Here is a 19,290-nt window from a genome sequence, read left to right on the forward strand (position 1 = left end):
TGTATTAAAAAAATATTTATACGGTTTTAAATAGAAAATTATTAACATTGAACAAAATTGAAAAAAATGATGTTCGATTTGGAACAAAAAAAACAAAGTATCAAAGTTGAAAGAAAAAATTAAACTTAGTATCAAAATAAAAAAAAAATTAAAAACTTAGTGTTTTTTGTGAGAAAAAAAAATTCAATTTTGACACGTCAGCATATAATGTTAGCATGCCACATCATCAAAACTGACACGTCATCATGCCACGTCAGCATGTAACCTGGTTAACCGGTCAAGTGGTCAGAATTGTAACAAATTGAAAAACACAGTGTCAAAATCGAATTTCTGTGTAAAAAGAGTTTTTTGTGTCATATATATATATATATATATATATATATATATATATATATATATATATATATATATATATATATATATATATATATATATATATATATATATATATATATATATATATATATATGAATGGTTTCAAGTAACGGGTTTCGGTTTTGGTTTTGGGTAATCGGGACGATTATTTTGTTTACCATCCCCGTAATCAAACCCGCGAAATTTTTTTAAAAGCATATCAAACCCGATCCTAGCCCCGATTAATCGATCCTAATATGTCGGTTTTCGGTTTTCACCATTGTGTTCGGTTTCTTTTGTCATCCCTAACTTTAAGTTTCCAACATAAACCCATCAAAACTAATATATATATATATATATATATATATATATATATATATATATATACACACACACACACTACGTTATAACCCTTGGAAATCACGGTCAGTATATTTAAAAATTTTATATAGATAAAAAAATAATAAATGTCAAAAAGAACCCAAGATATCGTCGATTTTAACTAATTATGAATTAATTTGTTTAGTAAAATAAACATAATAATGTTATTAGGATATGATTTTGTATTTTCAAATTTTAAATTTAATTTGATTTGTTAACAAAAAAAAAAAAAAGAGGAAATAATAAAAATCATAGAAAAACGCCACGTGTCAAATAAAGCTGTGTGTGTGTGTGTGTGTGTATATATATATATATATATATATATATATATATATATATATATATATATATATATATATATATATATGAGTAAAGTGAATATATCTAACAACCTTATATAAGCTTAGGTACCTAACCACATTATATTACATTGTTTTGCATTATATTTCATTGCAATCGTCTAATGTTCTTAAACTTCAATCCTTAACTTGATTTACTTCCAAGATTTTCAGACATTCACCATTATACTCCTCCTACACCATTTGATTTGTAACGGTGGTATTTGAAGCCCACCAGTCGGTTTCCGATAGAAAGACGTCATTTGAAGGAAGATAATGGTGAAAATCCAAAGATTTTGGAAGCAATCAAGTTATGAGGTTGAATTTTAAGAACTTTGTGTGATTACAATGCAAATATGATTGTGGTTAGGTATTTAAGCTTATATAAGGTTGTTAGGTATATTCACTTTACCATATATATATATATATATATATATATATATATATATATATATATATATATATATATATATATATATATATATATATATATATATATATATATATATATATATATATACACACACACTGCTTTTCCACCAATTATTGGAAATTATAGTATATTGAAAACTATAACCTGCGAAAAATTCCAACACGTCTTAAATAAGTATTTTGTAAACAAAGAGTAATACTAATAAGTTTGGTTGGTAGTGTTTATTTAAATTAAATCAGTAACATCACTTTATGAGGTTATATCGACCACATGTTCACCCACTAATCCCACCAATTATGCCGATTGTTATCTCAAATAATTTATAAGTACTTATTGAAAGTTCCAACTTTTATTTGATCATAGTACTTTATTTGCTGGAAAAAAAACATGCCCTAAAATAAATAATATTGAGAGAGATATGGTATTGCAGGTAGTTCCATACTTGGTGAAAACGTCAATGACCAATATTAGGGGACCCGTACATAAGATTGGACTACATTTTTGGTATTAAGGGACTAAGCCCGTTAAGATTGACATTTTAGCACAAACAAACACAAGTTCCAACGGAAAACCACTCACATAGGCAAAAACTGGCAATGGTGATGTTGCTAGCGATGGGGGGCTCCTCACGATGTGAATTTATTGAAGTTTTAACCATAGTTAAGGCATCTTTGATCCAATACCCAAATCCGTTTTTTATATTTATATTAGAAAACTAGTTGTAAGGTGATGCATTACACCCGTAAATTGAAAAATGTTTAATAGAAATGTGTAAATATTAAACATTTTTAAAGTAAAAGTGTGAAATAAATATAATCGAAATGATAAATAAATAAGTACTTCAATTTATACTAATATAACTCGTGCATTACACGGTTGTGCAATTTAAAATAACATACATATTGTTAACGTATCCTTCCAAGAATATGTTAAAGATAACGGACTGGTTATCTAAAGGACGGCCTAGCTAATGGTCGTTGCCCAACATAAGTGCTAAACTCGAGCTCTCATGGCCTCACGCTTAGTCCCCGACACTCAAGGTCAATACCTAAACTGAAACGATCAAAATACGACCCAAAATTTTTTATTTTAATAATACTAAAAATCACATCATATATAATAAAACCACGGAATGAGCAACTCAAATGTCATAGTACTGTGTCAAACAAATCTGTATCAATCATAGTAACATCCAAAATAAACTCACATGATAAATAGAAGTTGTGGTGTGTGCAATGTCATCAACCAGAACTCTTCCCTTTGCTTGCGGAAGTACCTGAAACCAAAACTGAAACTGTAAGCACAAAGTTTAGTGAGCTCCCCCAAACTACCACATACCATACAATAACACATAACAACTATTGGGTCTAGCCCACTGCATCGGACTGGAGTCCGAAAACTGCATCGGACCGAAGTCTGGAACTAACCAGGGCCTTGCCCTCTGCATCGGACCGAAGTCTGGAACTAACTACATCAGACCGAAGTCCGGAACTGACTGGGCATAACATAACATAACATAGACATATCAACTGGCATAAACACATATACTGCATGCTGCATCGGACCGAAGTTCGGAACACATAACATAAAGATATGCTTTAATCACAGTGACATCAAGCACACTGAACTACTGCATCAGACCGAAGTCCATAACTACTGCTAACTAAATAGGCCAGCATTGTGGCCGTAGACCCGTTCCTACTGGAAGGAAAACTCACCTCGTAACGCTGGCTGCTGAGATGCTAACTCTAACAATGGTTGGTTGCTGCTTCGGAACTGTCCGGCTACAATTTTCAAAAACACTAGATCAGTTACTGATAAATGCTCTCGGGGTCAAATGACTATTTTACCCCTAGTCAAAGTCAACTCCCTGGTCAAAGTCAACTTCCAGTTGACTGGACTCGCCGAGTTGGGCCGTCAACTCGCCAAGTCCGTATCATCCATTCTAGACCTCTACCCTCTTCTACTCGTCGAGTTTGGCAAAGACTCGACGGGTTCTTCTTCGATGTAAACATCATGTCTAACTTCATCCGACTCGCCGAGTTGAATGAACAACTCGTCGAGTTCTCCTTCAACATATGAACACGTCCAGACTGTGACTCGCCGAGTTGAAGAACAACTCGTAGAGTTCCAAGCATGCTATTACTACACAGTCAATTCTAATCGGTTCCAGCGCTTCCAAAACATAGATCTGAGCTTCTAAGACTGGTTTTGCACGTAAAGTTTCCAACTTTACGTGCATGCACAAGAGTATGAGGCTAAAATACCCAAAATCAACAAATAATAAGCACTTAGGGTTTAGAACAAGGCCAAGATCGCATAAAGATGTTTCCAATGAGTTCTTGGGGTTCAATAACGTTTAGATCTAAGGTTTCCATTCCAAAAGAGAGTCTGTATCTTAAGTTTTGAATCATAAAAGGTTCCAAAGAAGACATGACAAGCATAAAAGGGGTTTTAAATGGAGGAATACACAAGGTCATAACTTCATTACTTGAATGAGAAACTGATGGAAGCTAACTCATAGATCTCCTTTCTCTTCTATGCACCTTCTCTCCTTCCTTCTTTTCCAAAACTTCCAAGCTAACATAATCACACTCAAACTCAACAATGGGGCTAAGGTTTATAGGGGAAATGCTTTAAAGGTGTTGGAGGTTGGGATGGGAGGCTATAAGGACATTTAAATAGGGTACAAACCCTTGAAATTAGGGCTTTATTCAGACAAGCGAACTGGCCGAGTCCAAGCGTATGGACTCGTTGAGTAATCAACCCCAAATGCGTGATTATCCTATCTCAACTTGATGAGTCGGGCTACAGACTCGTCGAGTACCCCCTTAAAAATTGAAAGATACTTTATTTAAATTACATACCAGAAATGGGACGTTACAAAAACCTGCATGCCACTCAAGCTTCCAAGACAACTCAGGTGTACATTCATCTGCTGAAACACCCAGTAGACTTATAACCACCCACATCACCGTTAACTTAACTCACACGAAACCTTGTCATAAAAACGAATTCATTAAGAATGATCTCAATAATGAGATGCTAATATACCACTATAACTATTTCAGCAAGCCAACACCCTACAACTACCTAACTCAACCTGTCGGTCATTGAACCACTAGTGTCTAGTGTTAACACTATATTGCTCAAACACCCAACTATGCCACATGATAAGCAAACAACACACATGTCTGTACTACATAACTATCGTCCCCACTCATAAAAGTGAAATCCAAGATGGCTCACGACACGCCGTGACGCCATCTAACCAGTGGGATAAGAAGCTCACAATTCCTCACCGTTCTTGATATCACCTAATCATAAATACGCATACTCCAAAACAACATTTAATTGGCCTAAAGGCACACTGCCATCATCCTACTGACTGGTAGGAACGCAGATAACATCTTACTCAATACTTTTACCAAAACACAGGAGCCATACCATTTTGTAACACATAACACTTCTACAAATCCACTATCACTCGTGCATCATCAAACGAAACATAATCGTGCACAACCAGAAACAAGTTAGACAATTGAACACTCGTTCCAACTTGAAAGCACGTCATTTCACACTCCCTAAGAGGAAACACAACACTCCTCAGCCATTTGTGTTCCTTCTTAATCACGACCTTACCCAAAAGGTGACATATTAGCGAATCGAATGGAACAACAAACCTCAACCGCTATTAGCCACATTCTTCTAACAACCACAACAAGATCCCATTGTATGAAAAAAGACCAATAAAACTTTCGATTTTGAAAGGGATTTCAAAATTAACCAGAAAGGTTGCCAAAACACTCATAAACTCAATCCCATTACCAACCCAGTCAACACGATTTGCAAAAAACTGAACTTTGCGTAACCACGATTCTACCTGGAAAAAATTAAACATCGCTCCAATATCCGAACTTCAAATAACCAAGGACAACTGCTAACTCAACTTTCTAGGAACAACAATACCACAACCAAGCAATCGAGAGAACACCTACATAGAGACCAATATATAAACTTCAAAATTTTTGAAGAATGGTTGATGTATCACCTGCACCTTCAACTAATACAACTTGAGGCCTTTAAATATCCTTGGTTGATGATAAAGAACGAAATAACCAACGACCAAAATGATAAAGAACGAAATAACCAACGACCAAAATTGGATCGACAAGTAAGCCCATCGATTCCACACATATCGAATAAAGCCCACACGAAAATACTCTTACCAAACTTTGAGGTCGATCAACAATTTCCCCATCTCAACAAAAGATAACTATCTCATATCATAGGCTAACCATGATCCCTAAATCTGATGCACAGATCGAACTCAATGCTCTTCTATCAAGATCCATGACACTTCTGAAAGAAACTACTAAGCACAACAAGTTCCTTACCCATCAGCTTCCTGTTGCATGGACAACACATGCGTCCTTAAAAGTATAAACCTAACGACAACTTTCTCTTTACCCATAATCTGACCAATCCTTAAATTCTCAGCAACCATGGAGGATTCTGACAGATCTTTTAAAACACTAGTCTAAGTAGTTTTTTAAAACACTAGCTTATAAGTTACATTTTGACTTATCAAACATGACAACTTAAAAAAGACCGATAAATAAAGTACATTATTAGCTAGCTGTGACACGACAAATATAACCTTAACCATTATATTTTTTTTTTATTTTTTTTTTGTAAAAATGACAAAAATTTGTTATGTAACATTTCAATTGAAACTGTGATTGTAGTGAATGAGCGATTAAAATGAGAAGATGAAATGATGAAACCATATAAATTGTAAAAGAGTTCGATAGAATAATAAAAATATTAAAAATAAGGACCTAATATGGAAAAAATTAAAACATTATTACCTCTCTTTAGACGGTTATAACTTATAACAACTATATTCGTGTAATATGTACAAAAAAAAGATATTGGAGACCTAACGTAGACAAAAATTAAAACCTTATTATATTTTTTAATCGGTTATAACAACTATATTGATATAATACGTACAAAAAAAACCCTTAGAAACCTAATATAAACAAAGTTCAAATTTTATTATCTAGATCATTAACCCCATGGAATACCCTTCCTTATACGTGTAATAAAATCTTAACATAAGGTTTATATATAAATCTTATTAAACTTGTATAACCATGCACTTTGATATAAACTGCTATTCAATTTAAATAGATAAATATAAAAAGTATGCATTGTGCTTCCGACTTCCGAGCATAAGTAGGAACGGGAGTTTGGAACAGAAAAGAACTGAAAGGAAGAAATGAATACAAACAATGCTCGACCGTTCAAAAGTTAGATTAGGAGAATAATACTCGGCTATAGACGCGAAGAGGGAATTACAAAAACGATCCCCTTATTATTGTTTGATACACATGTTTTGCCATTGTTATTTACCAGTTGTTAAAAGTTTCTAATTTAATAATTTTTTAACAATAGTAATCCTAAAAGAATGTTGATGAAGGAAAAAAAACAAATAAATAATATATTATGTTATTATTTGGGTCCTACAATCTTTTAGTTAAATGTAGAACTAACTCCGAGCTAAAATAATCACCCTTTTTAATACTATTATTTAACATATAACTGAAATTTTCTTTTAAGTATTAAAATATCACAAGTTATAATTCATTCTAAATAATTGATATAATATTCAATATTTAGTTTAATTTATCCCGTTTTATAAAAAATATACCTTTAGATTTTTTTTCACCATATAAGTAGGAGAACATCAAATAATAAAGCTTGTATTCGCTGAAATAATATGGATTTATACCTTTGATATTAGGCAAATAAGTTAGTTAGGATAATATAAAAAACCATCAAATTAAAAAGTATCTATTAGTAGGAGGGATATTTTAAGTATTTTATAGTATCTAGCTGTTTTGTCAGATAGTATAAGAAGATGATAGTGGGCAGAAAGTGAGATATCTATCTTTTGTATGAAAATTGAAAATCATTCCTATTAGGAGATTGACTATCTCGAATCGGCTAAACTATCTTCATTCTTGTAATCATTTGGTATTATTGAGTGCTTTCAATTAATATTAGAATCGTTGATTATTTATGTGTTATTGAATCGGTTCTTAAAATCCAGTTCATAACATTTGCCTTCGATATGAAGATAACACTTGAGATACAAGATTACATAAAAAAAAAAAAAGATTTAATGTTCAAATTGTGTAGTTATAGTGCTCCGTGTTCACTTGACATGAGAACTTTATAATGGACTCAACATGTCCCATCTTAAAGATATGATTACCTTGTCATATTTGGTTTTAAACGATGCCAACATTATGATAACCAAAATCATTAATTGACAAATTTGACACTATTGTGTTTAGATTGGAAATTAACTACAAATTCGTTAACCTAAAACATACAAAAATAGTTAAAAGCCTTCGACATTATTGATACCATTATATTTTTATTTATGAACATAATGAAATGATTATAGTAAACTGAGTTAGGTTTTGTACAAGAGGTGATGCTTTAAAATATATTTAAAACTTAATTAAAAGTTTGATTTTTAATTCAAATGAAAAGTTATAAAAAGACAAACCAAAAAAATAACGTAACTTATTGAACTATACTTATTTAAAACGAGAATGGCAACAACAATCACATTAATAAATAAAGTGTGTTTTTCAATTCCATTAAGTTTGCAATATCTTAAAGTTGGAGGGGAGAACTTAAAACTCACATAATAAATGAAGGCAGCAAAATGTAAATAAAAATTTGAAATCATAGCTTTGACTGATTCCACTAAAAGTCGTCTGACGTGTCTGGTCATTGCAAGCGTTAATGTCACGCCAATCTCTCTCACGCGTTCCCTTCTCCTTCATATAATTTTTAGTTTTTTACGAATCGCTTATTCTTCTTCTCTTTCATCACACCCACTCTCTCTATCATCTCTCTCCCTGCCGGAGAGATTCCCCTTTTCCACCGATTATACTCCTGTTTCGTCGTTAACCCATTTTTAAATTTCCATTTCAAGCTTCATGTCTATGGTTTATTCCATCAATTTCTTGATTGAAGATTCTTTTTCTCAGTTTATACAGTTTGGGGGTTTTGTTATGTGTATTTAGGGCTCATTTCTTATAAAGATTCATTATTTGAAGAAGAGGATTCGATCTTTGTGGTGTTCTTGAAGAAAAGTAAAGGCGAGTTATCGAATTCCTGGTAAAATCGATTTGGGGTTTGTAATTTTTCGTCATATCAGATTTTTAGACTCATAGATGTCAACGGCTGGGTCTTCATCATCATCGTACTGGTGCTACAGATGCAACCGATCTATTAGGGCTCGAATAGATTCATCTTTATCTTGTCCTGATTGCAACGGAGGTTTCATAGAGGAGATTGATAGCCCGAATAGATTAAATGGGTCTGTGATTTCGGAGTATCACCGGAGTCGGTTTCCTGCTGCGGCCATGTACATGGTTGGAAACGGGCAACACAGCCCGGCGCCGAGTCCTAGCCCGCCTTTACTCCGACGAGCTAGAAGAAATGCTGGTGAACGTTCACCATTTAACCCGGTTATTGTTCTCCGTGGAGCAACAAGCACACCGGAAGAACCGGGTAGCGGTACGGAGGAATCCGGCACCGGCGGTGGGTTTGAGCTGTATTACGACGATGGAGCCGGATCGGGTCTAAGACCATTGCCGGCAAGTATGTCAGAGTTTCTATTGGGTTCTGGTTTTGATCGGTTATTGGACCAATTGGCACAAATAGAAGGGAATGGATTGGGGAGAATCGACAACAATCCACCTGCATCAAAAGCGGCCATTGAAGCAATGCCAACTATTGAAATTCAAGAAAATCACGTGTCAATCGAATCATATTGTGCAGTTTGTAAGGAACCATTCGATTTAGGATCAGAAGCTAAAGAAATGCCATGTCAACATCTATACCATTCCGATTGCATTCTCCCCTGGCTCGCTTTACGCAACTCCTGCCCTGTATGCCGCCATGAATTACCAACAGAAAACACAGATTCAGGGGATCAACCCAGAGAAGCAAATAACCAATCCGGGAACGAAGAAGAAGCCGTGGGCTTAACCATATGGCGGCTTCCCGGAGGCGGATTTGCCGTGGGGAGATTTTCCGGTGGAAGAAGAGGCGGCGAGAGAGAATTGCCAGTCGTTTTCACTGAAATGGATGGTGGGTTCAACCAGAATGGAGCTCCGAGGAGGATTTCATGGGCTTCAAGGGGTAGTGTCACTAGAGAACGCCATGGATTAAGAAGTGTTTTCCGCAATTTGTTCTCCTGTTTAGGAGGTGGATGTGTAAGAACAGGAAGAAGAGCTCTGGCTTCGAGTTCTAGTTCAAGTTCTGATGATCGAGCAAGCCATCGAAGTAGATCTTTGTCGTCTACATTGAGCGGGTCGTCACGTAGACGCAGGGGGGCTGTCACGTTCGACGGACATACCGAGCCTCCGAGGAGATGAAGCTTCAGGCTGAATGTAAATACCAAAACACTGAGATTACAGCATATGAATCCTTCATGAATGAGAGAGTAACTGCAGTTTTTTTGTTCTTTTTTTCTTTTTTTAGTTTAGCTTAATCTGCTTGTGTTATATCAATGTCAAGATATTGTTTCGTTTTTTGGGAAATTTTATTGAATTCAACAGATGAAAGCTTTGTTAGTGTCTTGATTTGCGTGCACAAAAGATGAGAATCACAAATCTTTTTAGGCACAGTTAGCGTTGTTCGTCGGATAAAGAAGTATTCGCCTGGGTTTGAACTTTGAATATCTGATCACATGTCGGCAATTTAAGATTGTGTGGTGGTATGGTTGCCGGCGGCGGCGGCGGCGGCATAAAAGAACAAAAAGAGGATATGCTTGCTGGCCGTTGCTGGGACTGAGGCATAATTTTTCGGACTTTTTAATTCCTGGATACAGCCTGTCACCTTGATATAAAACGTGGACTGCTCTGTTCACCTTAAAGCAAATTGAAGTTAAAAGATCATATTATCATAACCAATTATTTTGTGAAGTAGACTTTGGGAAATTGTTTTATTAATTTACGAAATGATTATCATAACCAATTATTTTGTGAAGTAGACTTTGGGAAATTGTTTTATTGATTTACGAAATGATTATCATAACCAATTATTTTGTGAAGTAGACTTTGGGAAATTGTTTTATTGATTTACGAAATGATTATCATAACCAATTATTTTGTGAAGTAGACTTTGGGAAATTGTTTTATTAATTTACGAAATGATTTTGTTGATTATTCCAACTAACTTTTTAATCTTGAGAATTGGTTTTATTTTGAAAATCTTTTTCTTAATTTGCGAGTCAGTTACACTGCAAATGAGGAAAAAAAAAATATATTAAATTAATAGAGCAGGGACCATGTATTTTGCAAATCGAAATGTATATTGTGAAAATCAAATGATTATTTTTTGATCATTTACATTGAAAGAATCATACCATCATTTTGACTCAAAATAAATCTTTCGTTTTGTAATCTAAAAAAGGTTATCAGCGTAACTTGTTCTTTTGTCTCCCATCCATACGCATGAATTATTTTATGTTTATCATCACATATATGATAAAAATAATTAAAAAAAAAGTTTAGTAACTTGATGTGATAGTTTTAGGGACTGTTTGGCAGGATCTGAATTCTTAAGATATAAATTTTTAAGAGGTCTGAATTTCTAAGAGGGTCTGAATTTTTAAGATCTGAACTGTTAATATGTTGTTTGGTTGGAACCTCTGAATTGTTATGCTGAATGATGAAAATAACTATTTTACCCTTCTATTTAAAAATAATAATAAATACCAAATAAAACTATCCAAATTTTGAGAAATCCACATTTACATATAATCATTTTACCAACGTTTAGTACATATAATCATTTTATCAACATTTAAACCACTTTATATTATCACAACTTTAAAATACAAATTCAACAAACATGTCAACAATAAAAACATCATATTACAACAAGAAACAAAAAAGCAAATTCATATTATTAAAATTAATTCCCAAGTTATACAAATGGAGTTATTTCAGCCACATCTTCACCATTAACACTCAACCACCATCCTTGCCTCACACATTCGTTATCATACACCATCACCGAGCACATGCTCCATACCTTCATCATTAATAAATGAAAAAATATTATATGGATATTAATCTGGGATACATGTAGACAATACAAAATATTAGTAGGTTTAAATAATAAAAATAGTTAATATATCATTTGAGAGTTAACCAATTTGCATTCAATATTATACAATGTTATGCCATTGTTGGATTTTTTGGAAACATTTGCCAATTTTCATAATTCATATGCATAACTCATGAAAAAATTCCTTTCAAATATTACTCACAGTGATAAAGTCTGATAAGCTCAAACCTGTGTAATCTTATCTAAACTGAAATATGAATTCAAAGAACATAAGTTTTTGCTATTTCTTCATTCCAACAGCTAACAAAAACATAATGGCAAATTTATCCCAATTGATAGCTACAACCAAATTAACTCAAACTGAAGTAGTCCTAGGTTATCCGAACAAAACAAATGAAGAGATCAAAGAAAAGAGTTTTTGAAAAAGAATTGTGGGTATTTCTCAGCAAGACCAAAGAAACATTGTAAAATATTAAGCATGTCTATAACAGGTTTCAATAAATAGAAAAATTAACAAACATCATTCACGTCTTCACATAAAAAATTACAGTTGCTCACAATCAAAGAATTAGGGTTCTAATTTGATAACAATTCCGAATAACCGGTTTTTAGGGCAAGAATGAAAAACAAACGTTACCTAGAACCATTTCAAAATGATCGGATTTCATAACCCTATCGATGCCTGCGGATGCGCACTGAGGTCGTAACTTGGCAAGGTGACAATGAGGGTGGCAGTGTTGTTGTGCGAGGTCGACGATAGGAGGAAACAGGAGGCGCTGAAGTTGGTCAGGGGTGGGAGGAGACCGGAAAGGTGGGTGTGGTTTGAAGGAAGCGAGCATACAAGGGAAAAATAGGGAACCCGTGTCTCTTATTTTTATTCAGATACTAGTTCAGGTCTGAAAGTTTAAGAGGCTTTTACAATATTAAGAGACTTTTATTCATAGGTAACCAAACACACTGAATCTGAAAAATTAAGAGGTTGCCTCTTAATTGTACAATTAAGAGGCTACCAAACAGCCCCTTAGTTACTTGAAGTTAGTTAGAAACTATAATTTTTATTTGTCATGAATGTGTGAGAAATATAATTAAAAGTTTTAAAATACATACGTAAATCTAAAATAAGGATCATGTTTGAAACAATTCTAAAAATTGATTAAAAAATATCAATAACTTATATTAAAAGTTAGAGTAAATTACACGGATGGTCCCTATGGTTTAGGTAATTTACGTGTTTGGTCCCTAATTTATTTTTTTAACTCGGAAGGTCCCTACTGTTTGTTTTTGTTACACGCTTGGTCCCTGTCTCACCTAAAAATACTATTTTTCCCTTAATACTTTAATTTATTTAAGTAAACACACCCCCAACCCCACCCCACTCACCTTACCTTACCTACCCCACCATTTTTTCTTATTTAAATAATAGTCATTTTAGGTAAGACAGGGACCAAGTGCGTAACAAAAACAAACTGTAGGGACCAAGCACGTAACAAAAACAAACCGTAAGGACCTTTCGAGTTAAAAAAAATATGTTAGGGATCAAACGTGCAAATTACCCCAAACCATAGGAACCATTCGTGTAATTTACTCTAAAAGTTATATGAAACTAGCTTTTAGATTTATTTATTTATTTTAAACTAAAAGCTTAAAGTTTAACACTCTAAAATGAAAATTTTTGGTTAAATCCAACTTTTTGTTAAAGCTAAAAACTAAAACTTTTAAATGCTTGTTGCCGTACAAGTTTATAACATATTGTTTAGAGAACATTAAAGAAAAAGAAGACATGTATGTGAAAATACAAAAGATTAAAGAAAAAGAAGACATGTATGTGAAAATACAAAAGAGAAGCAAATGTATAAAAAATAACAAGAAAACAAAATGACTAAATAAAGGTACTCTTAAAAAATTGTATGAAGATATAGGAATGGATAATGACTTAAAAGGGTAATATATTTTTTGATTTGTACACATTTAGTCATTGAATTTTTTTCGTTCATATTTACCCCTTAAACAAGTTAAACTGTACATATTCAGTATTTATGATGGGTTACTTCAGGTTAGCCGAAAAAAATTAGTTAATAATGTAATATATTTCTCATTTTGTACACATTTCGTCCTTATTATTTTTATACATATTTAGTCCTTAATATATATATTTTTTTGTTTCAAAATAAGTCATTTTTTGTATTTATTTGGTACTTATGAATGATTTTTTTAGGTTTTTCTCACGACATCTTATGTGGCACAATTATTAATGAGGTGTTTGGAGCTGTTGATGTATATGTTCATCGCAATCTCGACTGCTTGATTGTGTAGGTCTTGTGTTCTGAACATTGTAACTTGTTCATATGATATTTGATTTTAAGGATCTATATATCCACGTGTTCGTTTTTTTAGTCTACTACAACTTTCGTTAAGATTAATCCCGTCAAAATGTAATATATTTTTACTTATGATTGTATAAAAAAAAACATCTATACATGCATTCATAAAAAATGCATGAATATAAAGATCGTAAGTAAAAATACATTACCTTTTAATGGGAATCATCTAAATGAAAGTTGTAGTAGACTAAAATACGAATGCATGGATATAAAGATCGTTAAAATCCGAGATCATATGAATAAGTTATGACATTAAGAACACATGACCTAAATAATCAAGTAGTCGAGATCACGATGAACATATGAATCAAAAGCCGAAACACCTCATTAATGATTATCCAATGTAAGATGTCGTAAGAAAAAACCTTAAGAAATCATTCATAAATACTGAATGAGTACGAAAACAAAAATGACTTATTTTGAAAAAAAAATTAATGACTAAATGTATATAAAGTGAGAAATATGTTGTCTTATTAAGTTATTTTACCGGTTAATCTGGAGTAACCGGTCATAATGACTGAATGTGTACAGTTTAACAAGTTGAAGGGGTAAATATAGATGAAAAAAACTCAATGAACAAATATGTAAAAATCAAAATATATATTACCTTTTTAAGTCATTATACTAAGTAGGAATCACATTTTAAGAAAAAAAAAAAAAAAAAAATATATATATATATATATATATATATATATATATATATATATATATATATATATATATATATATATATATATATATATATATATATATATATATATATATATATATATATATATATATATATATATATATACTGTGAATCGAGGTGAAGGGTAGACGTGGAAGTAGGGAAACTTGTTATGGTGTTTTAAAAATTTTAATCATTTACAATAGAGAGTCAATGTTTGGCCCAAAGTTGAGTCGATGGTCCATATTTTTGGCCCGAACAATAATTAATAATTTAAGATTTCGGCCTTTGTAAACTTAAAATATATTAATATTATATCAAATTTAGTCAAACAATAATAATAATAATAATAATAATAATAATAATAATAATAATAATAATAAGAAAGTACATCCGTTATATTCACCATTAAATTATAGTGGTGGTGCGACATCATAATCAGAATACCTACTACTAATCTTAATGTTAGTAAGATACCTACAATCAAACACACAATTACACTTTAATTTTTAATTAAGTTTAATTCGAAATTACATTGAAAATACAATAAATACATATTTTTCAAACTAGTTTTTTATTCAATAAAAAACATTGCATTAATTTAAAAAACAACTTAAAATAAAATAGAAAAACAAAACCATAAAAATACAAACACAAACAACTTAAACTAGTTTTTTAAATCCCATTTTCTAAGCAATATATTTTTAAATATTATTCAATCTTTGAGGTGTGTAAATGGTCTGCAATTTATGTCCTCATATTGATGCATGACCACAACAAGTGGATCGATATTGCCTTCATGTCAATTGTTTGTAATAGAATTATAGATTCAACGAACTCGTGACATTTTACACTCATATTGTGATACTTGGAACATATTTCATCAAGATTACGACTTTCACAACCTTTTAAATCATGGAAAACATTTCAAACTCATCCTAAAAAATCTCTAGACACACCACTACTTACGTCTTTCGAAACCGACACCCATGCTATTGCTAACTTCTCTTCTTCCTCTTCCGACAAATTCCCTATTTTGGGAGCCATGATTTTTGAAAGATCTAAGAAACATAAATGTGTGATTGTGAGAGAAGAATGTGTCAGATAGAAGAAGGTGTATTGCGGTATTTATATAATAGGTCTATAATGATTTTTTATTTTAAAATAAAAACACTAAACCAACTGTTAGAAGCAGTATATTGCAAATCAAATTCAATTGGCCGTTGCTCTTCGATGTATACACCACGAATGACCACAAACACGGAGGACTACGAATCCTCAAGGTAGTGTGCATGGTGGTTTTCCATGGCCACGTGTATCACGGAGTCATTCGTGCTTGATATACCGTTTGGTCTAAAAAAAACAAGTATTTGTTACCCCTCTTGCCTTGTTTTCTTTTGTTTTCAGTTTGAAACATATAAATCTAGAGTAAACTACTGAAACCTTCCTTATGATTTGATCAAAGTTGCAATTTTGGTCCCTAACTTTTTTTTTTTTTTTTTTTACTTTTTGATCGTCCCTGTGGTTTGATTTTGTTGCATTTTTTGTCCCTTATATACATAAAGTTAGGAACCAAACGTGCAATTTTGACCAAACCGTAGGGACAAAAAACGCAACAAAATCAAACCATAAGGACCCGAGTGCTAAAAAAAAGTTAGGGACCAAACATATAATTTTGACCAAACCATAAGGACGATTTCAGTAATTTACTCATAAATCTATTTGAATAAGCATGTAAAGGTACTTTACTACTCATAAAATCAATTCTTTACCGAATGATATGGTAATATCCATATATATATATATATATATATATATATATATATATATATATATATATATATATATATATATATATATATATATATATATATATAAAAGGAAGGGTTATATGAAAAAACTAAAAAATTTGAAAAATCGTAAAAATGCTTAAAAAATACTTAGACATCACAAATCTTTTTTTAGAATTTATATACCAAAAAATCGTAGGTTTTTCTATAAATTCACTAAAAAATCAACTTTTAAAAAAAAAAAAAAAAATTCAGTCAAAATACTTAAAAAGCTGTGAAAATTCATAATATAAAATAAAATAAAAAGATTTATGATGTCTAAATATGTTTTTTATATATTTGTATGATTTTTAGGGTTTTTTAGGGTTTCTTATTTTTCATAAAACCTATATATATATATATATATATATATATATATATATATATATATATATATATATATATATATATATAGAGAGAGAGAGAGAGAGAGAGAGGTGGGTTCAATTGAGAAAATAAAAAAGGTTGACAATGGGGGAATCATTCTCAGCCACTCATTTAATCTAAGCATAAAAGACACGGTGACAAACTTGTAAATATCGTAATAACCTTCAATCTCATATACGTAACTATAGAGAATTCGATAAATATTCGTTCATCATAAAATTTTTCCTCCAACCTTCAATAATCATCCAGATTTCTTCAACTAAACCGGAATTTCTTCGATGTTCATGAAATTGGAATCGGAGTTCTGGACTCGCAATCACAGTCAACATTGAGGGACTTAGAATCGGTACTCACAAGTTCCCAATCGGATTTTCGGAAATCAAAATCAAATTGAGAAATCGATCAGAGATAGGATGTCGTATCTGAAGTCGAAATCAGAAGTATATGATGATTTGGAATTGATAACTTTATGTTTTTAACATTTTTAAAATAGTTAACTTGTTTGCACTCCAACTGTTTGATGAAATGCATAAACTAAATTACCACGTTATATTCACATATGAATATGTTTTTCACATGAATCAGTATATGATTATTAAAAACACAAAACAAATATGCAAGTCTGTATGTTATTCATATGTGAATAACATATAATAGTTATATATATTTGTCAAAATACCTTCAATATTCATAAGTGAATATACATTGTAATATTCATATGTGAATATACTGTGTAGTATTCATAAGTGAATATATTATCTAATATTTACAAGTGAATATACTCTGTAATATTCAAATATGATATACCATGTAATACTATGTAATATTCACATATGAAATATCATTTAATACTCATAAGTGAATATACCATCTAAAATCACAAGTGAATATACTATGTTAATATTCACAAGTGAATTCATCGTCCAATATTAAAATATGAATATACTATGTTTATTATATGTTATATTCATATATGAATGATACTTAAATTGTAAAAAAAAAAATCATACTTTTTATTCATAAGTGAATAACGAATGTACTGTAATAAAACATGATGAATTGTTATTCATTTATGAATAACGATAGCTGAAAATATATATATTTTTTATTTTATCTTAAACCTATATCAATATAGATGTCTATTTGTAGAGAATAAAAAATCATGAATTTTGGTATATTTAAAATCATTTTTTTTGATAAAAATAGCTTATAAAAATAAAAAATAAAAAAACGAAAAAAACTATGTTTTTGTATATATATTAAGGTAATGATTAGCGTAGTTTAAGGAAATATGTTATGTTGGAAAACACATGTGCATTCGTTTCCCATTTCCGTCGGTACGTTGGAGCCTTTTGAGGTAGGTTCAATTGAGAAAATAAAAAAGATTGACAATGGGGGAATCATTCTCAGCCACTCATTTAATTTAAGCATAAAAGACACGATGACAAACTTGTAAATATCGTAATAACCTTCAATCTCAAATACGTAACTATGGAGAATTCGATAACTATTCGTTCATCATCAAAAAAATTTCCTCCAACCTTCAATAATCATCCAGATTTCTTCAACTAAACCGGAATTTCTTCGATGTTTATGAAATTGGAATCGGAGTTTTGGACTCGCAATCACAGTCAACATTGAGGGACTTAGAATCGGTACTCACAGGTTCCCAATCGGATTTTCGGAAATCAAAATCAAATTGAGAAATCGATCAGAGATAGGATGTCGCATCTGAAGTCGAAATCGGACTAACAAACAATTTTGCAAATAATTCTTATGATCTACCAAAACTCATAAGTGTATGAACAGTCCTATCAACAATTTCAAGAATTACATAAACACACATAAAACTTGAAATTTTGATAATAACTTTGAAATTGGTTTACCATAATCATTACCACATCAAAATTAGGTTTTATAAGTCCAAAACAGTTTAAGGTAATGATTTTAGACCAATTCCATCCTTAAAACTCGAAGATATGCTATTTGGGGGTCCAACTCATCAAGTGCATGAAACAACTCGACGATTTGGATGAATTTAGGCAATATCTATGATTTGATTTGATTTTTATATATCCGAGTGGCAAAAGATGTTTGGTAAATATATTTTAAAAGTGACTTTTGGATTTGAGATAGAAGGAAAAATGACTTTTTGGAAAAGTTAGGAAAACCCGACTTTTTGTAACTTTTCCAAAAAGTTCTTTTGCCTCTCAAAAAGACAAGCCAAACACCCCCTGAGTATTAAGATTTGTAAAACATATAATACCCGTCGACAAAGGATCACCCTAAGATGACTCATGTGTATAAATACTTTTATGATTTTGGGGAAGATTTTGGTTGTATAATAATT

General features: G+C 31.6%; 1 pseudogene; it reads left to right on the forward strand.

Annotated features, from left to right (window-relative positions):
- Positions 1-8,387: 8,387 nt before the first annotated feature.
- LOC145032922 (putative E3 ubiquitin-protein ligase RHC2A pseudogene) lies at positions 8,388-10,178 on the forward strand (annotated as a pseudogene).
- The last annotated feature ends 9,112 nt before the right edge of the window (positions 10,179-19,290 follow it).

The sequence above is a fragment of the Lactuca saligna genome, chromosome 2 (assembly GCF_052625555.1).
Source record: "Lactuca saligna cultivar CGN05327 chromosome 2, ASM5262555v1, whole genome shotgun sequence".
NCBI lineage: Eukaryota > Viridiplantae > Streptophyta > Magnoliopsida > Asterales > Asteraceae > Lactuca > Lactuca saligna.